This window comes from Taudactylus pleione, unplaced genomic scaffold, assembly GCF_031769625.1.
Source record: "Taudactylus pleione unplaced genomic scaffold, aTauple2 ptg000113l, whole genome shotgun sequence".
NCBI lineage: Eukaryota > Metazoa > Chordata > Amphibia > Anura > Myobatrachidae > Taudactylus > Taudactylus pleione.
In genome coordinates, this window is record NW_028284515.1 from 16,900,903 (window position 1) to 16,926,044 (window position 25,142).

At 42.6% G+C, this 25,142-nt stretch overlaps 1 protein-coding gene across 2 annotated transcripts in view; it reads left to right on the forward strand.

Moving 5' to 3' along the window:
* Positions 1 to 25,142, forward strand: part of DPF3 (double PHD fingers 3) — a 283,534-nt gene that overhangs the window by 248,150 nt on the left and 10,242 nt on the right. The window contains exon 10 of one of the 2 annotated variants that reach the window (XM_088471279.1): positions 7,914 to 9,320. The exons of the other annotated variant lie outside the window; for it this stretch is intronic. The gene's annotated coding sequence lies outside the window, so the exon portion shown is untranslated. Of the gene's footprint in view, positions 1 to 7,913; positions 9,321 to 25,142 lie in introns of those variants that run through there. 2 annotated transcript variants of the gene reach the window in all.

Below are 25,142 nucleotides of genomic sequence, written 5' to 3' on the forward strand. Positions count from 1 at the left end.
ATATGAAAGGTCTCAATACATTTATCCAGTTGCCCAAAATCCATATAGAAACCCTTCGGTCAATTGTTTTGGCAATGGAACCAAGAGATTTTATGGTGTATTTGGACATTCAGGACGCATATCTGCATGTGCCAATTACACCTTCCCACCAAAGGTTTCTGCGGTTCGCAGTTCTGCAGAAACATTTCCAACTTCAGGCACTGCCTTTTGGTTTGTCAACAGCCCCATGGGTATTTACCAAGATAATGGCAGTAATGACTGACTACCTCAGGCATCAGGAAGTTAGAATACTGCCATACTTGGACAGTCTCCTGATATTGGCACAATCCCCGCAGGTATTGCAGCAGCATCTCAGACTGACGATTGTCTGTCTACACAGACACGGCTGCATCATAAATTGGAAAAAGTAATCGCTTTTTAAAAGTGCAACAGATGGTGCATTTAGGTGCATGCCTGGATTCTCTGGCACAAAGGATATTTCTGCCAGAAGACAAGATTGTGGCCCTTCAATTGCGGATTTGCAGATTTCTCCACAATCAGTCGGTAACTGTCCACTCAGCGATGCAGGTTCTGGGGTCCATGGTGTCCACCTTTGACATGGTGTAATATGCTCAGTTCCACTCCAGACCACTGCAACAGTTGATCCTCTCCCTGTGGAACGGGGAGTACCAGTTAATAAGGTCACAGACGATCCGGATTTCTCCAGAGGTTTGGCTGTCCCTCTCGTGGTGGTTGCAGATGTTTCGTCTGAATAGGTGTCGCCCCCTTCTGGGTTCCAGATTGGGTGCTCCTCACTACCGATGCCAGCCTCCGTGGATGGGGTGCAGTGACAGGTCAGCACACATTTCAAGGAAGATGGATGACCAAGGAGGGTCTCCTGTCCGTAAACATCCTGGAACTGCATGCAGTATTCAGAGCACTCATTCAGGCACAGGATATACTGTCCAAGTACAGTCTGACAACGCCACCACAGTAGCCTACCTCAACCATCAGGGAGGCACGCGAATTCAGGCTGCCATGGCGGAAGTGACAAACATTCTGGTCTGGGCAGAATGTCATCTTCCAGCAATCTCGGCAGTATTCACACCAGGAGTCCTCACCTGGGAAGCGGACTTCCAAGTTGGCAGGATATACATGCCGGGGAGTGGGCTTTTCATCCAGATGTATTTCAGAGCCTATTGAACAGATGGGGAGTACCAGAGGTAGACCTCATGGCCTCAGGCCACAACCACAGGGTCCCTCAGCTGATTTTGTGGATGCTCTAGCAGTGAAGTGGAACTTGAAGCTAGCGTATCTCTTTCCTCCGTTCTCCCTCCTCCAAAGGGTCATCAGGAAATTCAAGAAGAAGGGCGGAACAGTAATACTTATAGCCCCTGTTTGGCCCAGGCACAATTGGTTCACCGACCTTCAGAGTCTCTCCATATACACTCCATGGTCTCTTCTCCTCCAAGGTTGGACCTGTTAACACAGAGTCCTTGTCTGCACCTGGACCTTCCCCATCTGTCTTTGAAGGCGTGGCTCTTGAATCTTCCATTTTAACAGCCAAGGGTTTTACTAACTCTGTAACTCAGATGATGCTTAGGGTACGGAAACCTTCTATTACAGGATTTGGCACTTGTATTTTCAATGTTGTAAGCATAGAAAATATCCTGAAATTTTTAGGGTCTCTCGAGTGCCTGCTTTTCTTCAGGCTGGGTTAGACCGGGTTCTCTGCCTGGCCACCATGAGAGTTCAGGCATCTGCACTCTGGTTTCAGCAAGGGATCGCTCCGCTGCCTGTTAGGACTTTTTTTCAGGGTGTTTTGAGGGTTCAGCCTCCCTTTGTCCCTCCGGTAGCTCCATGAGATTTGTCTTTGGTCCTCGGGGCTCTACAGGCTCCCCTATTTGAACCCGTGAAATCAGTAGACCTCAAATGGTTGACCGCAAAGACAGTTTTTCTTCTTGCTATCTCTTCTGCCTGCAAGGTTTCTGATTTGGCAGCCCTTTTTTGTCGCTCTCCCTTTCTGATTTTCCATCAGGATAGAGGTGTTCTTCGTACTAGGGCGGGTTACCTTCCTAAGGTAGTATCCCGCTTTCATGTAAATGAAGAAATTGTGGTTCCAGCCTTCAGGCCTCTCTGTAGGTGAAGCTTCTCTGGATGTTGTACACGCCCTACATATCTACAGGGATCGCACCAACTCCATTAGGAAATCGAATTCTCTTTTTGTGTTGTATGGCTGTCATAAGCGAGGCTGGCCAGCTAACAAACAGACTCATGGGCGTTTCGTCGGGGTGCCTCTGCTGAACAATTGTGCAAGGCAGCCACATGGTCTTCCGCCCACACTTTTCTCAAATTTGAACGCATTTTATACATTTGCCTCTCAGAATCCGACACCCAAAGGAAGCATCCTCTTTTCTACTAAACAGGAGCGTCCCCACCCTTAAGGGAATTGCTTTGGACATCCCCAAGGTATTTCCTGAAGACCATATGGACCCCGAAGAAGAAAATAATAGTTATTGTATAACATACCTTTGTTAACTCTTTTTCTTCGAGGTAAACAGGGCACCCACCCGAACGCACCTGGTGTTATTGGGTAATCTTTTTTTTTTCTTTTGTATTTCAATGATTCCCTCCTCTTAGAGAGAGCGTTTATGTGGTACAATTGTCCTTCCTTCTCCTCTTGCCTTCTCCTGCCTTAGGCTTGGTAACAGACTTAGTGCCTGTAGCTAGGGGCGGGGTATATATGGAGGAGGACCCAGTGCATCCTGAGGGATAAAGCTTGCAACTGTTTGGTGCCTGGATCACACCAATCACATACCCCAAGGTAATTCCTGTGGACCTCGAAGAAAGAGTTAACAAAAGTATGTTATACCATTACTCTTAATTTTTAATTCCTGTATTGAGCACACAGCAAAAAAAAATGAATGTAAATATTATAGTGCTTTTACAAGTTTAGCAGTCAATTTTCCTACACAGTTCCTAATGGGCATACCTTTGTTAAAGTCATAAAAACATGGGGCTTTATGTACTAAGCCTTGGAGAGAGATAAGGTGAATGGAGATAAAGTACCAACCAATTAGCTCTTGTCATTTTTCAAACAGCCTGTAAAGTGACAAGAGCTGATTGGTTGGTACTTTATCGGTCTCCAATGCTTACTACATATGAAACTCTGGGGTATATTTCAGAGAACTGAAAACTACAAACAACTGGTTTCCATACTCTCAACATTGCTGCCTTTAAAGTGGTACAGTTTCACTGATGAAAAGGAGACGTGGCTTTGACACACTAGCCTCTTCCCCTCCCCTACAACCACTCCTCCATTGCCACATGCACCTGCTCACTGTGTTGTGTGGCACCTGTCCCCCAACATCCTTGGCTGTCCTGTTAGGACAGTGGGAGAGAGCCCTGCAATGAGGACAGTTTAGAGGTTCGCAGGGCCAGATTAAGGATTTTGGGGGCCCTTACCAATAAGATTGTCAGTAAGATATGCTACCAATGTTATAAAATGTATAATGCGTAAATGCTCAAAGCACAACAAATGTGTTAAACACACTGTGGTCCCCCCAGTTCACATTATGCTGCAAACAAACCCCAGTTCACATATGCCACAGTCTAGGGTGCTGAGAGGAGAAGGGAGTTGGGGGGGCGGGCAGGTACCAATTACCCGGACTCAGGATCTGTTCAAGGGGCCTGGGCCAGTTGCTTTGCGGTGGCCCAATAGTATTTTACATTGATTTTTTTGGGAGGGGAAATAGCCATGCCTCCCTCTCAACACCTGGGCCCTGGGGATGTCTCAACAACTGCCCTGGACACAGTGCTGGAGATGTAGCTATTTGTGGGTGAGAGCCCCTGGTCAACCCACTGGCTGCCCTATTTAATCTGGCTCTGGGGGGTTTTACAGTTAGTATTTTGTGGCTATGGACTTTTCCCGCACCACAAGTGTTCATAATTATTTAATGGGGGGGGGGATGTTTCTCTCTAAAGTTGTTTTTGAAAACCTTAGTGGTTGTAGTGTTGACACATCTGTAATGGTTCATGGTATTCTGACCACTTTGTGGTACTGCTGTGTAACAGGTCTAGATGATGCAACATTTTCTACAAATAAATGCAATTATACAAAAATGTATTGTTCTATCATTAGAAACCAAGCTGCAACAGACTAAAAGAAGCATTCCATTTTGTGGGCTGGACTCCAGCGGCTTCACTGCTTAACAGGTTTGAGCCGGCCATACATTATGCAGTTATCGGTCCGATCTTTGGATTATCGGCAGATCAGAACGATAATTGCATAGCTTATGGCCACAATCGATCAGCGATGATCGGACAGTCTGGTATTAGAAATCTTCCAACATGCTTGATTGATTCCATCATTGGTCTACCGCAGCCAACCACCCGACATTTCCCCTGTTCCTTCACGGGAGGAATGGAGAAATGGATATGAGGTGCCATACACACTGACATATCTCAGTGCATGGCCACGATATCTGATGGTCCGACAGTGTATGCACAGCTAGGTGGGGACTAAAAACATTGCAGACAACAGAAACAATAAAACATTAACTTTACTAAATGTTAAATTACTTTTTATTACCCATACATTTTAATTAAGATATGTGTCCTTTAATAAACTAAAGCAGAGGATGTCTTGTTATTAGTTTACTGCTAAAGGTGTAATGGATGTCTTTCAAAGTGTACCTATTGCCTCCCCATAGTGGGGGTACTCATTTTCTGGGACAAACTAATATATCTGCCTATCACCTCATATCATCACTGAGGAATGAGGCACTAAGGGACTGAGTTGGGAGCAAAGAAAAAATAAGCATGTAACTTTGTATATGGAACAAACCATGTTACAGTACAAGGGGAGCAAATGCAATACAGGTTGAGTCTCCCATATCCAAAATGCTTGGGACCAGAGGTATTTTGGATAACGGAATATTCCGTATTTTGGAATAATTGCATATCATAATGAAATATCTTGGGAATGGGACCCCAGTATACACACAGAATACATTTATGTGTTATATACAGCTTATACACACAGCCTGCAGCTCATTTTATACAATATTTTCAATACTTTTGTGGCTCAAGCAAAGTTTGTGTACATACATGAAATAAATGTATGTTTCATTTACATCCTATACACACAGCCTGAAGGTATTTTTATACCATATTTTGTAATAATTTGTGCCTTAGACAAAGTTTGTGTACATTGAACCATCAAAAATCAAAGGTTTTATTATCTCAGTCATGCCAAAATTATTCCGTATTTCGGAATATTCCGTATTTCGGAATATTTGGATATGGGAGACTCAACCTGTATTTATTTTGCATGCAGGGTAAATACTGCCTGCTTTTGCATGTAGCCCACAATTTATTTTTTAGAGATGTGTCCTTGCTCAGCTAGCTTTAATACGCCATGCAGCGCAATATTCCTGGCATGAGTGAGCCGTTGGGTCCCATGCAACTCTGCTAGCATGCGATGCAACTAGAACACACCAGGAGACTGTGCCGATTAATATATGTGACACTTGTATGTCTGTGTGCGACTGAGACTGTAAACTCCACTTGGTGTGGATAAAAGCTATGGGCACTGCATCATAGCTCTTCGCATGCCGATTGAGAGATTCAGTCGCACACAGATATACAAGTGTCACATATATTAATCAGCACAGCCTCCTGGTGCATCCTAGTCGCATCGCATTTGACTTGTACCACTTTCAGACATAAAGTCCTGGCTCAGACTCAGGACAGAGCACGGGTTGAAGCTGGGCTACCCCTTTTACTCATGAGTGATAACCCAGGTTATTCCCAGCTCGTCACGTTTCACACCGGACCAGGGTCTTGCAGTGACCTGGGTCTTCCGTCAGGCAGCAGTTGATGCTTGGAGATGATGTAACCTCCAAGCGCCACTCAGCGGGCCAATTGGAGCCTTTTAGACATGATCTGGGTCATCGTGACCTAGGTTGTGCCATTCAGACTACAACACGATGTGTAAAAAGGGTATTAAACACATTTTTGGCACAAAAGACGCCCGGCGCCAGCTAAATCTCACAGGACCAGGCACGACAAGAGGGGCTGTATGACACGACTGCAGCAAAGAAGAGTGAGGACACATCTGTACATTACAATGTAGAGTTGAGTTGGGACACACACCCAGCTCAAATTTAAATCTCTCTGCACATCATACATCTGCCCCACCTGCAGTGCAGCATGGTGCCAAAGTGCACAGCTAATAGCTTTTTTTTTTGGCTTTGTTTCTATGGGTGGGATGTGCTAAAGGAAAAATGCGGTAAAATCCCCGTTTTGGGGTTTTTTACTGCATTTCCATATGTACTAAGCCCCGCCCACCCTTTTTTCGGCGCGGAGGGTAACGCTAGAAAAACCTGGCGTTACCCTATGGGCTTCTTACCGGACCCCGCATCCAACGCTTCGCCGCCCCGCCATCGCCCAGTGCTGACCCCCACTCACCTGTTGCCCATGGTCACCGGCCTGCACTCCTCCTGGGTCTTCCGTCTCCTCCTCCCCCTAATCTTCTTCCGGGTGCAGGGAGGAAGAGGAGGAGCCCGGGGCTTCCTGCACATGTTACCAGCAGGAAACTCCCGGGGCTCGAAGGGGACGGGGTCCCACGGAGACCCCGTCACCAGTAATCGGCTGCTTCACAAAGGGCAGCTCTTATCGCAAGAGCTGTCCTTTGCGATACTAATTGCATATGTTATTACATATGTGATTAGTAAGGTCGCAAGGACTGTTGGAATGGTCACCGCAACTTTAGTACATCTCGCCCTAAATCAGAAAACTCAAAACTCCAATTTATCCATCTACTATTGTCGCTGAATAAACTGTATAACTATATTGTGGAAACGCCTAATATACATGAAGTAACTTAAGGGGCGGGAGATTCCTGATCTTTCGGATAGTCCCGTGGACCATCGGAAGAGTGGGTGGATCTCTCGCATCCTTCCCACTTCCTAGTGAAGTGGGCAGGATGGGGAGATACGGGAATCGCAAGTCCGTATGGACGGGATGGGTCTAAAAATGTAGTGAATCTCGTTTTAGCCCCACCGCTTCCCCATAGACCCGCTAGTCGCAGCATTGCGCTGCAATCGGAAGAGCCCAGCCCCACTCCCTGAAATGGTCAGCTACAGCTCCTCTCCGGGCTTAGGGAGGAGTAGCAAACTTGGCAAGCATGTATTTATGGGCATGCTCTCTAATTCGCCTGCAGACGGTTTGCATGTTAGGAGCGAGGTGAGGCTTTATATGAGCAGGCAGAAAGTGATTGACAGCTTGATAAACCTGCTGTGGTGGAGAAATGCACTGTTTCCTCTGGTGGTGTTATACACAGGGGCAAGGCTAGTGATGTCACAGCAACTCAAGTGACTGCAGTCTCAGGTTCTTTAACATGTATCAGATCCCATTATGATGCTGCCATATAGAAGTGGGAAACGTTTCAGCTGTATGATTTGGAGGGGGGAGGTAATATACTATTTAACAGTTCAGTGTTACTTACTGTAGCATTTCACTGCTGCTCTATGCATTTCACCTTCATACTTCATGTGTGACCATTGACATTTAAAGGCAAAAGAGAACATTTAATCTGTTGTATAAAATTAAATATCATTTAACAGCAACTTTTTCCCATGAGCAGATCTCACACATATATGTAGATTTACTGCTATGTACTAACGCTTGTGTTCCCTTAAATATGCTGCTATCTGTGGGAATTCTTTATTCAGATAAAGCCAAAAGAAAACAAAAATCAAACTAACCAAAAGAGGAGGAACATTGACACCACTTATTCCTAGTGAAAACTTATAGGCTACATTCTCATGTATACTGATTGCATTGCATATACAAAATATTTGAATATAGTTTGCATGTCAAACTTTATATAATTTTAGCATTTAATGTATGTTATTTTTGTTTCCTTACAGTTCACCTTGCCCTTCGATGATCATCTACTTCCTCAACAAAAGCAATTTACATCGGTTTTGACGACAAATAAACAAAAAACTAAAACCGCCACCCTGCACCTGAAAGACAAACCCTTGCTTGTGCAATATGGCAAACTGGCTTCTGCTGAAGATGTTTGAGTTTTCATTTTATACATATATATTATATTTTTTAGCTTAGATGCTGTGTTTGACAACCAGCTAGTTCATGTAAATTGAACAAAAGACTACAAGAAAAAGGAAAGAAAAAAAAAAATAGTCTCACAGACGTCTCCTTATTTATTTCAATATTTAAACAAAAAAAATACCCCCGTGCGAAAGTTGCACAGTACTCTTGTTCTCATGCATTGTATGGCGACAAGGAAGATCACATTGAATTGAGAGAAAGCACTTATGCTAAATAAGGACTGGTGATTTTCATTTTTTTTTTTTTTAGATTATTAATTTCTGTTCTGTACACTTGTGAAAGAAATAATTCTGTGCTTTAGGGGTTTTTTTATGCAGACTTACTATGTTGTTTTACCGATTTTGTAGCGGACTTATTGAAATCAGTAAGCGGATGTGAATGATAAACTGCCATTGTGCATCGGGTTGGTTAGTGTGTATGTCACAGCTGCTAAATGGAACAACCGCAGTTTGTTCATCACTGGCCAGTAGCAAAAGAAATCTACATAACCTGTCGAAATGTACCATATATTACTGTGAGATATATTTCTGCTGCTGATATAATAATAATAATAACAGTGCTACTTTAGGATTTAGAATCTTGCTAATTCCCTTACACAGAAAGTTGGAAAGTAGATCACGTAACAGAATTTGGCCACTATAAAATCATACGGGGGCAACCATTAATGATTGCCAAAAAAAAAAATTTTTTTTTTAATTTTGTGAGTTACAATAGTGACTCCCATTGTTCTATTATTATTTGAGATTGGAGCCAGGAGATCACTGAATGAATAACAATTAAACTGAAAAATTGAAATATTTAAAAAAACAAATAAGATTTGTGTAATTTAAATTCCAAAGCAGGGAAGCCATTGTTTAAAAGAAAAAAAAAAAAAAAAAATATCTGAATATTTTCTAAGACCATTTTTTTCAAGCTCATTTTGCATCTGGTTTGTGGGAAGATGCTATATTTTATTTTATTTTAAATCGAGACGGTTCATTGCACTGGTTTGTAAAGATGAGATATTAAATGCAGTAGACAAAGCCTGGCTAGGTCAGATTGTACAGTGTCTGCAGTAAATGATCGGGCAATGATTGCAATGTAGTGTTATTAGCAAAATATGACTACTGTTCTTTATCTAACAAAACTAAATCCTTAGCGGTTTAGGGATACTATGGCATTATGTAAGATCTACATATACACACACATGCTTTTCTCTAAGATCTATAGGACATTTAGAATTTATACAACATGAATTAAACAATGAAAACCATTTTACTCTATAGATAAAGTGTTTTCTTTATCATCTTCATTTTTGTCTGGGGTGGCAGTTGGCAAATTCAGCAAACAGACTAGTCCAGCAACTGGTTATAATCAGTAGGTGTAGTTTACGCTTAGAAGGGTTAAGTCAAAAGTTGGAGAGATATAAAGTGGACGGAGATATGGGTCTATTTACGAAGCCTTGGATGGAGATAAAGTCCCAACCAATCGGCTCCTGTCATTTTTCAAACACAGCCTGTGATAAGGCAGTTAGGAACCGATTGGTTGGGACTTTGTCTCCGTTCACTTTATCTCCATCCAAGGCTTAGTAAATAGGCCTTGGAGAGCGATAAAGTGGACCGAGATAAAGTACAACCAATCAGTTCCTAACTGTAATTTTTCAAACACAGGGCCCGATTCATTACAGATCGCAATATAGCGTACGCACGCAGTTCAACTGCAATAGCAAGCTAAACCACTGTGATCGCAATGCAAACTCAGCACCACATAAGGACGCCCACTTTACCTTGCACACATCCGTATAACTTAGCAGAATAGCGAAACCATCGGTACAATCGAGTACCATCGCAGCCTCTTTCACAAGCTCTGACCTTACTCCGGAATCGCTAACAACCACGCTCGCTATGAGCCCGCACACTGTGTATGGCATCGCAGTGGATAATGTATGCACGCCCCTGCAACGACGTGCAAACACACTGGCACACCATGTTCGGCCGACCACCCCCCTATCACCACCCACAAACGGCACTTCCTGTCAATCACTCTGTGATGGGTCTGCGTAGCCGCTGCAGTCCCCATCTCAGCGGCCGGTTCACGCACTACGATGCATGTGCAGAACGCAACAATTGGGCGATTGCATGCGTAATCGCAGTTGCGTACGGTAGTGAATCAGGCCCACAGACTGTAAAGTGACAGTTAGGAGTTGATTGGTTGGTCCTGTATCACTCTCTGAGGCTAGTACATAGACCCCCAAAGTTTAAAACTATCCAAATACAATCCATTCTCGCAAACCCTCTAGTCCACACATCACCTAGCCTGCAGGCACTCACAGGGCATCCAGTTATCAGCAGGGCCTGGTTCAGAGACGCACGCAGTTCCACTGTTCACAGAGTTGAGTCATTTTCTGCTACTGAGCGTGCGCCAAAATCCCTTATAACTTGTATGGTGCATGCGTTACACTGTGTGTGTGTGCACAGAGGCGCAGTTGTGATTAAGACGCATGGTAGCAGAAATCTATTGGGCATTCCCAGGCAGTGACTGGGTGGTGGCTATTCAGACTTATGAAGATGGTCCATCTTATGGTCATGCTACATGAGTGTCGCTAAAGTGGCTGCGTACACAGACGCTTAATCGCTCACATTAGAGGCCATACTCAGATGGAGAATCTGCACCTAGCACGGAGCTGGTGCAAGTTTTGATGGTGCAACTGATGTCTAAAGAGGCAAGTAGCTGTGCACCTGGGCAAACCATGTTGCAATACAAGGGGTGCAAATACATTTATTGTTTTTGCATGCAGGGTAAATACTGGCTGCCTTTGCATGTAGCCCATAAATGCTGGACACCTTTATTCTTACACTGCGATTTAAAAAATGTCAGTTTGTTGACACACCCCTTCCAAATCTATATAGCTCTGTGCAGGTTACATCTGCCCCACAGCATGGTTTTACCAAGATGCTCAGTAACTTGCTCTATCTTACTCTATTCCCAAAGCTGAATCAGCCCCTCAGCCCTTGCACAGTCAGACACACGCTTATACACCAGGAGAAGGGCTGATACTGGCATTAGCATATAATTGCAGACCTGACTACGGCAAAAGACGCTAAAGTAGTCGCAGCAACATGCGACTCAGAATCAGGGCCCTTATATGTGTCAGCTGCACAACTGCAATTAATTATTTAACCATCTGGGCCAAAAACCTGGAGCGCCTTTCCTAACTGCTCACTCATAGACACACGTCGTTGTCAGATTTGGAATCATTCTGCAGTGGAATGAGAGGATGTGCTGCAATATTGTTAAGGGGGAGTTCACTTGTTTTCGCTGCCTGCTGCAGTATTGCGCGCCCAACGGCAGATGTGCAATTGTTTCTGCCGACTGGTGCGATAGTATGGTTTCTGCTCGCACCTTCCAGAGCTGGCGAACAGAAATTGGTGGAAAGTCCAGGTTGGGGACATGTGCAAAAAACCCCCACTTGAATATCGCTTCATCAGTTTAAATTGGGGGAATAAGGCACGATCGGGCGTGCAAAAAATGTTTTATGCCGCCCTTGTACTGTATTGGAGGATGAAGAGATACAGTATTCTATGACAACCCTACGAAATACTATCTGGGGCAGTGCTCCTCAAACTCTGTTCTCAAGACACACCAACAGTCCAGATTTTAACGATAGCCATGCTTGAATGCAGGTGGGCTAATCTGCACCAGTCATTTTGATTTAACCATCTGTGCTCAAGCACGGCTATCCTTAAAACCTAAGCTGTTAGTATACCTTGAGGACAGAGTTTGAGAGGCACTCATCAGGGATATATGGGTGCAATTTTTTTCAGCTAGAGGGCCCTTGCTGTGTATTAAATGTATGCAGGCTCAGATATGTTGAAAGACTGTGCGCCAGGGTGATGGGTGGCAGAGTTGCAGGGGTGGCACTGTTCACTTGAGATTTAATTTTTATTTTGCACATTAAAATTGTATCATTTGCAGATTACTAACATTTTATTCAAGTCGCAGTACATCAAATAATTTCAATTGACTTTAATTTGAAAGATAGAGCGCTGTTTTTGCCTAAGACTGTGGAGAGATGTGATGATTGTCGGTTGTTGCTAGATCCAAGTTGGAGAAAGGACCTCTGATGTCGCAACAATGTGACTGCTACGGCAGGGCCGGTCAGCTACCAGTGTTACTACCCACGTGGGTATAGAGGGGAAATATAAACCTGTGGCGAGCCACCATGCCCCGAAGCATGACGAGGAGACACTTTTGGCCCCCATTCTGAACCTTGCCCCGCCCCCTTTTGCCGCAGGTCACGTGGTTGTGACGTCAGAAGTCCTTTACAGCACCTCGTTCTAGACCTAACCGATGATTGGCAGGTCTATGTGCCAGAATAAAATTAAAATCCGGGGGTAAATATCGGTCTTTTTGAGGTTATACAACACTTATGTATAGACTTTTGCTTAGAGCTGGTAACTTGATTTGGTTTCAGACCTCCTGCATGTAGACATTTTTGTGAGTATATCTTACTGACGGTCAGGAATACAAGGAGAGAAACTATAGAACAGGGGGAAAGACCTACTTACTTTTCTTGCCATTTAACTAAACCTGTCACCATGAAATAAAAAATGATGTAGATAATAAGCAAAGTGCACTATAATGAAAAAGCTACTCATATAAATGAGAACTCGGTAGTTATTCTTTGTGTACCATCATAGCTTTGCTGTGGTGACATCACACGCTGCCAGACACAAAGCAGCGTGTAAAGCAGCTACGCCACTGTCTATAAAAGGTCATTGGTGACACACAATGAATTAGCGTTGGATTTGTTTTTAGCTTTGTCGTCCTGTGGGTTTTTATCCTGTAGCATGTGTTGTATTGTCTCAGACTGAAAGAACATGCCACTAACAACAAATAGCAAATACATTACACAACTGTAATGCACTATAACGTTCCTGTAATGTTCTCAAATTCTGTTTGTTTTCCACATAAAAAGTAAATGGAACAAAAAGAGGCGAGCGTAGTGGTGGTGGGGTGGTGCTATAGCCCAGTTTGTTAAGGAGCAGGTGTATATATCAGTCTTATACCCTTAAATTACTAATGCGGACGGCTGTTGTACCAAGACAGCTCGTCACCAGCTAACAGCCAGCAGCAGTTATAATAACACTAGCTCCCGACACATTTCACAGATGAATAATTCTATCCCGATTCCTGCCACTGTTCACAATAACTGCACACAATAAAATAATCTCAACTATTTTGCAATCATTTTTATATTTAATTTACCTTTAAACAAACAGCAAGGTCCTATTCATGTAACAGCAGTGTTGCAGCTGTAATTTAAACCTTCCTGTAAAGCCTGAGGAAAATATAACGATCAATGGATGCTGCACACTGTGCCCTTCATTCATATTCCAGCACTGTCCGCCATAAAGCACAGCCTTCACACCGCTATCAGTAAGTCAATCACTCTCTGTGGCCAGTGCTCCTTCCTCTCTCTGCCCAGTCTAATAGAATTCCTTCCAGGTTACCAGCGTATACAGCGATGACCTGTAAACCTGGCCGTGGCCTTTGTACATAAGCATGAAGGCTGTCTTATGTGTGGAACACGTATTCTAACTATTACCAACATTTCCTACAGCCGTCTGTCAGAAATCATTATTGCATTACAAAATGCAAACGTCTATTTAGTGTTAAAGTACATGATACGGTCTCCATGTAAATATTTGGACAGCACTGACCTAAAATAAAGATGCATGTGCTACAAATATTGGCGCTTTTTTTTCATATTATACAGCGGAGATAATTATTTGAAATGATAAGTATAGGATTACAGGTCCCATAGGGGGAATAGATTTTTTTTTTTTCACCAACTGGGTCACTGTTTTAAGAAGTGATTGATAATGTCCCCACTGTCCCTAGAACATGGAGAAATGAAAAGGACATTGAAACTACTGTTTGCAATGATTTGTAGACACCAAGGTGCGGGATAATTTGGAGGGGGGAGACGACGCAGTCACAACCTTGTACATGTCATAAGGTGTCAGCTAGGTGACCTCCTAACTTACAGCCTGCTACAACAAGCTGAAGGCATCTATCAACCTGTCAAGTTCCTAAGATATTGTCAGTTTTCTATTACCTGTGGCTTGCAGGAGCTGTGCTGCCTTATGGCAAAATAACCCATAGCCAACAGTGACCAGACATCCATCTCACAGTGATTGCAGATAGGCCTGTCCTTCTGCCTACCCTCCCTGCCTGATTGCTCTGTTGTTACGTTCCTTAACCAAGTCAAAAATATGGTATCTTTTTTTAATTGAGCAATATTTACTGGAGCGTTCCTTTCTTAACTGCTCAGTCATAGGCACACGTTGTTGTATGGTTTGGAATCATTCTGCAATGGAATGAGACAATGTTCTCCAATATTGATAGGGGGGAATTCAACTGTTTTCGCCGACCGCAGCAGTATTGCGCGCCCGACGGCAGATTGTTTCTGCCGACGGGCGTGATAGCATGGTTTCTGCTCACACCCTCCTGAGCTGGTGAGCAGAAACTGGTGGAAAGTCCTGGTTTGGGGGAGCTAACCAGGACTTACGCGGCTAAACCCAGTTTATTTGGGCGCGACATGCGCAAAAAAACCCGGATTGAAGATCACCCCGTCAGTTTAGAATGAGGTATAAGACACAATCGGGCGCGCAAAAACAATTGAATTCCCCCTGAAACAGTATTCTGTGACAACCCTGCGAAATACTGTCTGGAACAGTGGTTCTCAAACTCGGTTCTCAAGACACAGTAACATTCCAGGTTTTAAGGATAGCCATGCTTGAATACAGGTGACTTAATTTCTACCAGTCATTTTGATTTAACCATCTGTGCTCAAGCACTGCTATCCTTAAACCCTGGTCTGTTAATGTGCCTTGAGGACAGAGTTTGAGAGGCACTCATCGGGGATATATGGGTACACATTTTTTCAGCTAGAGGGCCCTTGCTGTGTATTAAATGTATGCAGGCTCAGATTTGTAGAAAGACCGTGTGCCAGGGTGATGGGTGGCAGGCTTGCAGGGGTGGCACTGTTCACGTGAGATGTCATTTTTATTTTGTTTTCTAAAATTGTATCATTTGCAGATTACTAACATTTTATTCAAGTCACAGTACATCAAATTAAAGTAAATTTAAATTATTTGAAGATAGAGCGCTGCTTTTGCCTAATGCTGGGCACCCACTATACAATTATCTGTCAGATATCTGTCCAATCTGGCTGGTTGGAATGAAAACCTGGTAATGTATGGGAGGCAAATGACAGTCGTCCATTTGCTCACAAACACTGGAAAACAGACAAAAATGGTTGTTCCGACAAATTGGTTAAAACACCCAAATTTAACAATTGTTTTTTGTCCATTGTCCAGTATTTAAGACCATATGAACGACTGTAATTTGCTTCCATGCATTACCAGGTTTTCATTCCAGCCAGCCAGATTGGACAGATATCTGACAGATAATTGTATAGTGGATGCCCAGCATAAGACCGTGGAGAGATGTGATGATTGGCAGGTCTATGTACCAGAATAAAATTTAAATCCGGGCGTAAATATCTGTCTTTTTGAGGCCTGCCCTTCTGCCTAACCTTCCTGCCTGATTACTCTGCTGTTACGTTCCTTAACCAAGCCAATAATATGTTTTTTTTCTTTAAAATTGAGCAATATTTACTATCAATCCTAAATTAAACAACAAGATGCATTTAGGGCTGTTTTTATGTGGTCTGTACACCCTAGAACTACCATTAACTTGTATTTGTAATAGACATGTAAGTATCATTGTTTACATCAATGAAAATGGGTTCTTGATGACAGAGGTGAAAGTATTAGATTACATTAGGAAATGTCACTAAACACATTATAGACTTTTTCTAACAGGCATAAAAAAGTAAATTTTTACTCATCTACTGGGAGGTTTCAGTTTTAAATGGGAATAGCCAATCAGTATTCCGGAGAACAGACATCTGAGAAACGTCTTGTACAGTACATGGGAGCCCTTTTCATTAGAAAATCTACTTTGCCCACTGGGTTATTATATGCAGTCAAATAGAATTTCCCAGAGGTCTGTTCTGCTGAATAAGTGTCTCATTTGAATATTGTCACTAGGGCAAAGCTTAATGAGAAGCGTTTCTCATTTTGCAGTGAAGTTTTCTTACGTGGAGAAGGCAACTAAAGTTTAGTTTCAAGTAACCTTAGTGTAGCTCCTAGTTCTAGTAATGGGAACAGATGGCAGCCATGTTGTTCCTTAAATGCTCTACAGCAGTGTTTCTCAATTCCAGTCCTCAGGACACACTAACCGTACATGTTTTCCATATCTCTTTGCTAAAGCACAGGTTTATTCATTACTGACTGACATATTTTAAAAGATCCACAGATGGTTCTAATTATTTCTCTTGTGATTCTGTGAGTAGACTCTGTGCAATCTGGCTGGTTAAAACAAAAATCTGGTAATTCATGGGACGGGAGCAAAGGAACATCGACCATTTGTTCCCAAACACAGGCAAAATTGGTCATTCAGAGAACGATTTTTGTACGTTTCCCAGCGTTTGGGTGCAAATGGCCGATTGTAATTTGCTCCCATACATTACCAGATTTTCGTTCAAACCAACCAGATTGGACAGGTAATCTTATGGCGTGTACCTAGCTTTATGCTGGGTACACACTAGACTATAAATTGGACGATTTGTCATTTTGAGCCAAAGTGGAACGTCACATTGTCTGTGTACACACTATTGCGCGCTCCCTGGCGTCGTTCCTTGATGGCAGATGAGAAGATATCTTTAGTGATTGTGTAAATCGTGTAGTGTGTACGCCCAACGGGACGACCAGGTGATTTGTTAACGTTCTATCTTAGATCTAACGAGCAAATGATGCAAGTTATATCTTTCGGTCGTTTGAAGGATTGCACAGTGTGTACGCACTATATAGTTTGTTCCGGGGAAGTAAGGAACCATTGTGTCATTTGCACAGTAATGTGTATCCAGCCTTAGGGCCGTATTCAATTTGGAGCGAAAAGCCGTTTTCAGCCAAACTTTTTCGCCGATGACATCATCTTCATTGATTTCATTTATCCCCGTATTCAATTTCAGCGTCTTTTCACCAGCGCAATAATGCAATGCAATAGGCGAAAAAGTTTCACCTATGAACACCCGGCGGAAAAAAGTGCAGAATTGGGGTTTTGGGGTGCAACATTGCGGGAACCACACTGCACCCTTTGGACACCCCTCCTGATGCTAACTGTGTCAAAAAATGCAAAAAACCCCACAAACGATACCCCAAAAAAGCTTTTTGAAAAAAGGGGCTAAAAAAAAAAAAAAATCAAAATGGGGTACAAATTCAAAAACTTTCAAAATAGACTTTGGGGGGTTCTGGAAGTATGGGGGAGGTGTAGTTTTGTTTGCTGGTGATTGCTGAAGGTGCGTTTTTGACGCTATTTAATGCTTGACTTTAGCAACTGTAAAATATGCTTGCACCCATTTTCATGTACCCCAAGTTTGATGGGAATACTTATTTTTCCCCAAAAAAGTTGCAAAATGCTATTCTTCACCACTTGCTGACAGACGCTAAATAGCGCCTACTGAGACCATTCAAAAATCCCATATACCTTCAGCAGGGCTAATCAGGGGTACCCACAGTGAACCCCCATGTCAGAGCATCTTTTGTGGGTGTCAGGCTGATTTCCCCAAAAACAACAGGACTTTTCTCCTGTTTGAGTTTCGCCACGTCCCGTTTTCACCGATTTGAAATTGAATGCGGGGACACGTGCGATACTTTTTCACGCAGAAGACGGCAAAAAGTCCGGACTCTGACTTTTCGCTTCAAATTGAATACGGCCTATGTGTGTCCCGAGGACTGGATTTGAGAATCCCTGGTCTACAACAGTGACAGGAAACTTAATACACTTCGGGGGCTACATGGGTGGCGCGCAAACCTTCACAAGAGCTGCACATTACCCTTACTCTCAGTAGTAAAATCAATTAACACACGACCAATGAAATACACTTACTGTACATGCATTAACAAATCAGCAGGCATTTTAGACTAGCATTACAAGGTACAACAAACAATTATGACAACAAAACAGAAAGGCGCTGGGGTCTGCAAGTGAAGGCTTGGGGCTACCTGTTCCCATCATTGCTTTACAACATCTAGAACAGTGAGATTTAACATGCGGCCATCCAGCTGCTATGGAACTACAGATCCCAGGATGTCCTACCACTAATTTAGCATTCCCTAATAGCAAAACTATGCATGCTGGGATGTATCGCTCCACAGCAGCTGAAGGGCCTTGTGTTGAATATCCCTGTCTAGACTCTTGGGGGCCATTGAATTGAATTACAGTAGAGCAACCACTATAGGTTAAGGAAAGTCCGTTGTTTGTAGCCACAAATTGGCGATTAAACAGTCAGAACGCCGGCAACGTACAAACCATTGACTTGTCCCCTTGTTGTACAGTTTATTTTGTGGTCTTAATGTTCCACTATTGTTTGCTGTATACTATACTGCAAACAAATGAGCTATGATAGTATAGACTGTATAGAACTCTTCACCATTTACTCATTTAGATTAATATTAATGTAAAAGCTACTTTTTTTTTAATCAGAGAATATCAGCAATTTGGTTGCTCCTTAGTTTAATTACTATCAGAACATCTTCCAGTTTATTTTCTTAGGAATAAAAAATAAAATACAGAGTGATCTGTAATAGAGGGTTATTCTTTGGAAAGCGGATCAGTGATACTAATGAACTGGACTCTGCCAGACACGTACGTTGCATGTTGTCGTGGCTGCACTGGAGCGGAGCAGAAAGCCTGCGGCCTGAGCTATAGCCCTGTCTATGTGCATCAGCAAGCAGGCTGGACACAACACAGACCAGATGAGACACTGGCAGCATAGTGTGATACATACACCAGGTTGTTTACACAATTCTGACTTTGACGACTACTTGTATTAGCAACAGTTATATTGATGGGCAAAGAAAAGTTACAGCTTCCACATTTTAAAATGATGAATCATTGAATAGTCATGTTCTACTCCATGGGTGGGCACTTAGCGGCCCTCCAGCTGTTGTTGAACTTCAAATCCCAGCATGCATTGCAACATTTTTAGCATGGCCAAATAGCAAAACTGTGGCAGGGCATTCTGGGATGTGTAGTATTACATTATCTGGAAGGCCTCTTCTTGCCCACCCCTATTAAATCTCATACAACCCTCCTCCCCCATTAGTTTAGTCATAAAACGGAAAACTATTCTGATTATGTCTATTTTGAAGATAAATAATTGCTTTTGCAGATGGCCATGGGTAGCCATTTTTTCCTTCTTTATTCGCTGTGTGTATATGTACAAAAAGGCCTGCGGTACTTATCAGCATGTGACCAAGATGGTTTCAGTTACCACTGGGGATCACATAAAGTCCGCATGGCAATGATCACGTTCTGGCTGTATGCATGACTATTGGCTAGCCCCCATGGTATTCAGCTGCCAGGACTTAGCAGTGGCAAACTTAGCTTTACCTGTGTAGCAAGTGGCTATAATGAAACCTATTCACATGAATAAAAATGAAGGACTACTGTACCATGCTGGCGTTGGCTAATTGTACTTTCATTTTTAATCTTAATAGAGATGAACATGTAGATCTATATATTCAAGTATCGTAGAGGAAAAGTCATACAGAACACAATCTAAACCTTAACGCTGTGAAATAATTTTGTTAAATAAACTGTCAACACTTAGGATGGTGAGCACAGTCTTACTGCACACCATAATGTGTCATAAATAATATCAAAGGCCTAATGTTACAGTATGTGGTCTCGTTCAGCGACTGTAAAACTGGTGGGCATCTAGGGATCTTCTGGTATATTGTCAAATTACTGTATCTACAAATATATGTAGTAATGTATTTTCGCCCTGCACTGATCACCACTAGACATTACACCTCCTTAGTTTCTATCATCTGTACATGCTGTTTATGTGTTTTCTAGCAGATCTTCGCTTTACATGTGTGTGTACAGCCCTGACTCTTGAGCTTTGCTTTATATCCAACTTGCTGTGCAGTATACAGAGAGATAAGTAATTGTGAGATGGTTTAAATGGATTGGACCAATCTCTAGCCAAAGTAACTATGTAACTACAATTGTAATTATTATGCTCACAAGCAAATCAATTAAATCTCTTTAGTTTGGAAATATGGTGTCGCGTAAGGAGTGTTATTTTGCTATAGCATAAATAAGGAGTCTGTATTTGCCGTGTGTTGCATCGAAATACTGTAGATCGCAAGATCCCTCTCCTCCTATAATGCCTCCATTTAAGAATGAGGACTGCACTCTGAAATGCTAATTAGCCTTTTGCAGGAGATTTCTGTCTAATTTCCTGCATTAGTCTATTGGCACATAGCGGTGATGCATAAGGTTATGCAGAAACTGTACTTTCCACATCATTTTAGGAAAATGGGGGTTGATAAATATGACTCCAAGGTGGAGAAGCATCAAACCTTGAAGAGAGAAAGTACAAACCGGGTTTGGTATAAAAGATCTACAGTAAAATATAGACAATGTCTACATAGAGCCCAAATGGTAGACGGGGACAAAAGGTTAACAGGGATAAAAGGTCGACATGAATGAAGGTGGACAGGTACAAAAGGTCAACACAAAAATGGTCGACTTTTTTTTTAAACCCTAATCTTCACCCTAACTGTCCCTCGTGGTGCCTAACCTTAACCGTTGGGGTAAATGCCTAACTCTAACAGTCCTTCCTAGTGTCTAACCCGCCAGTAAGTGCCTAACCCTGAAAAAAAAAAAAAAAAAAATCGACCATTCAATGTCAACCTTCTGATCCTGTTGACCTTTCGTGTGTGGACCTGTCCCTGTCTACCTATTGACTATCTACCATTTGGTGTCTATCTAGATATTGTCAAAGTTTTTAGTGCAGATCTATTGACTGGAACCCGTACAAACCAATCCGTGTGTTTGAAAAATGACAGAAGCTGATTGGTTGGTACTCTCTCCAAGGTTTGATAATCTCCCCCCAAGAGAGAATACATTTCTGGGCACAAAATAGAATTCCAGATTTCAAGTCCTTGTTCAGGATAGGGATGGGAAACCTCAGGCCCAGGAGCCTTATAAGGCCCAAGGAATCATTTGGTCTGGCCTAACCCAAATGAGGCTAATGGAGCTCTTTTCCGTTAGCCTCATTTGGCTAGCATGATGCTTAGAATGGCACCCTGCAGCCAGAATCTATGCAACAGTGCCACCTGAAGCGTCCTTAGGATGCTTCAGACAGTCACACCACTGTCCTTATAGCTCCCCGGAGCATCCTTAGGATGCTACGGGCATTGCTGTAATCACCGGCGATTTTGGTCCCACCCCATGTGACATCACACGGAGGGGGCATGGCTTGCACCGGGCCCACGAATAATGTTATATATATATATCAAAATGGACCTCGACAGAAAAAAAAGATTCCCCAACCCTGGTTTAGGGCAACAGGATAGCATGGAATGCATGTAGCACTACAAGGATTTCAAAACTGCTTGGTTTCATTTTAAATTAGTAGAAAATGCAAACACTATACTTAATTTACAGTTTTGATTATTGAAAGTCTAAAAAATGAATGTCCTCACTGTAAGTCACGTAGAAACTGCAATAGGGAGAACCACATGTGACAGCACACCTTGGTATGACAACTCACTTGGATCATACAGGAAGTGGTCCATCAAATGCAATTTCAATTTGATGGTTGGTTAAGCATAGAAACCAGTGGCAAACGCAGGATTTCTAGAGGGGGGTTTCCAAATGCTTGATTTTAGAGTGAGTGTGGCCAGTCCCTGAAGAGGGTAGAATTAGCACTAAAACAGCTTTAATATGCATCATACAAAGTGTATTGTGTCATAATTCCAGCATATACAGGACCAGTGATCACAATAAGCCATTAGATGCGGCAGTAGGTCCATCCTGCCTGAGCTGAATGTTTTTATTTTAGATGTGGGCAGGAGTCTGGGGCAGCAGCGTAACCTAGCACTGCCCTGGACATGTATGTACATATTGGGCTCTATAGCAGCACATCCCTAAAAGTGAATGTTTTCCAGATCTCCTAGTTGGTGCACAGGTTATTTATTACTGACTGATACATGTTAAAAGATCCACAGGTGGTGCTAATTATTTCATTTGTGATACTGTGAAGAACATGCAGCGATAGTAACATTCTATTATATTACTATTTCTATTGTGGTCATGGTGTGGGCTGGGGAGGGGGGTTTCCAGGCAGACAGAAACCCCCCCCTGCGTTTGCCTATGGAAACACAACCAAATAAAGGCGATGAGAAGAGAGTGCACACAACACTGAAAGGAGACGGACAGTGGGAACATCCTACTATTGCGCACATATCACAATAGTTAAAAAATTGTTATCCGGAAATACATTTTTAGGTGAATAAATTAGAAATCAATACGAAAGTCCTTAAGGTGCATATCCACTACACTATTCGCTCCATGAGAGTTATCGTGTAGTGTGTCCCCAGCAGTGGTGTGCTCAATGTCCTTAACGACATTGAGCACCCGCACTGAACGATATCATTCACTATATCGTTCAGTGCTAGGACCCTCCCTCATTCCCGAACCTGCACAACCTGAATATCGTCAGGTTGGACAGCAAGTTCGGGCGATGAGCGATTTTGTAAATGACCAGCGTGAGCGCGCATCGCTGGTCATTGATGGCATATCCCCTGGACGATATAATGAATGATTAATAATATCGTTAATTATATCGTCTAGTAGATACTTGGCTTAAATGTCTACCCTCTGTAGGTTTAAAAGATGGCACTTAAAGAGGACTTTTCACTTTTTAGATATGTTTATTTTCATACTATAGGAGAGATGTATCAAGAGAGATATAGTGGAGAAGTAGGCCAAAGCAACCAATCAGCTTCTGTCATTTCATAGACTGTGCTAGATATATGGCAGTTAGAAGCCGATTGGTTGCTTTGGGCAACTTGTCCACTGTATCTCTTTCCAAGACCAGATACATCTCACCCAATGTAAATGTTATAAGTCTGCTCTAAGTATCACTTTTTTAAATGTAAAAAGGATAAAGACACTTATTTTGTATTTTGACCAAATGGTTGTCTTTGTAACTCAGTACTGCGGTGTCCTCATACACCTAGCCCAGAGGTTCCCAAACACGGTCCTCAAGGCTCCCCAACAGTTCAGGTTGTAGAGACATCCATGGTTGAGCATTGGTGGTAAAAATCAAATTGACTGTGGTACAAATTAAGTCACCTGTGCTCAACCACAAATATCTCTAAAACCTGAACTGTTGTGGAACCTTGAGGGCCGCGTTTGGGAACCTCTGATCTAGCCTCAATACGCCATGCCTGGTGTGAGTGAGCTGCCAGGTCCCGTGTGATCCCACTTTCGCAGAGCGTCTTTTTCACACTGAAAATGCATCTTAGTAGCAATGTGATGCATCTAGGAGGCACCAGGAGACTGCACTGATTAGCCTGATATGCGACACTTGTATATCTGTATGCGAAGTGCTACAATGCAGCGTCCGCGGCTTCTTTCCACGCCATGTTCCGTTGTGCTTTATTTACAGACAGATATAGGTGACTAAAATGTATTTTTGGGCAAAAAAAAAAAAAAAAGACGGATACTTGGCGCAAGCAGAGCTGCACAGGGACCTGGCACCCGAGAGGAGCTGCTTGGCGTGACTGCAGCAACAATGTAGCGCACAAGATGGAAAAATGCCATTTACACCCAGTCAAATATATATATGCCAAAAAAAACTAGACTGACAGGTAGCAGCACCGCTAGCCCCAGCAATAACCTGATAAGAGGAGACAATAATTATGCACAGAACGGCTTCTATAGCAGTTCCCCATTATATAGTTTGGCCCATCGCTATATCAGCCCCAGGTGGTCTCATGTGATGTGACATCCAAGGGGGAGGAGGAGAGGTGTCAATATATTAAAGTGGAACGGTATAAAGAGAATTATATTTCAAAAGTACACTACAATACACTATAACACCACGAGGCTGCTTCAATAGAATATCTGTCAAAGAATATGTACTGTGGATAGCGGTTTCTATGGCTTCACACTGAAGAGATGTCACTACTTACAGAGAACGCCAATATAGTCTGCAGTGACAATTGGGTATCTTCTACTAGTATATATAATATTTTTATTCATTACATTTTTGTAAATAAGATTGTCCATTCATGCTAGAATTATCCAACAACAACAAAAACTAAAAGCATGGGAACCCAGTTATATAAAAGGTATAACTAAAGTGTATTAGAAATGTTACTAACCACTACTTGATATTTTACCCCAGATCAGTGACCATGGGATCCAGAAAAGCCCAGTCATATCCAGAAAAGGAGACAACACTATCGTATATACTACTGGGTTCAGTATATATATATAGAAGGACTAAATCTATAGCAGCTGGAACAAATTTGATCAGGACTGTGTGCCAGTTGGGAAGGCAGAAGTGCAATACTGGTCGATTCTCCTGTGTTCTGATTTTTCTTGCAGAAGGACGTTTGGCTTTACCCCATTTCTACTGACACGTGGTGTCTGGGTGCCGTTCCTGTGCGCAATCGGGATGGGAAAAGCATGTTCGCTGCTGGACGTTGTATCCTATGTCATCCCCCCCCCCCCCCCCCCCTCCTTGTGCCCAGCTTCCTCCTTTCTGTTCTAGGAAAAACTTTTGTTTTTCAGTTTTGGTATGGGAAGTCATACCACACTTGTGATATTGGGGTAATGTGCCTCCGTTTTTACGCTCAGAGCTCTTGTAAATGAAATAGACAACTGCAACTGAACAAATATACGACATTATTATTTATTACGAAAACTTTTGTAGTTTAGATCAGTAAAACAAAAAGCCTCCAAGATGACTTGGATATAGCAAGCATTCATAAATGCTCAAGTCATGAGGATTGCTCATGTTCTGTCATTGTTGCGGGATACTTCTATTTGTTTTAAAGAGCTCAATAAATTTGCTTTGCCTATGAGTGTGAGTGGGGCCGTATGTT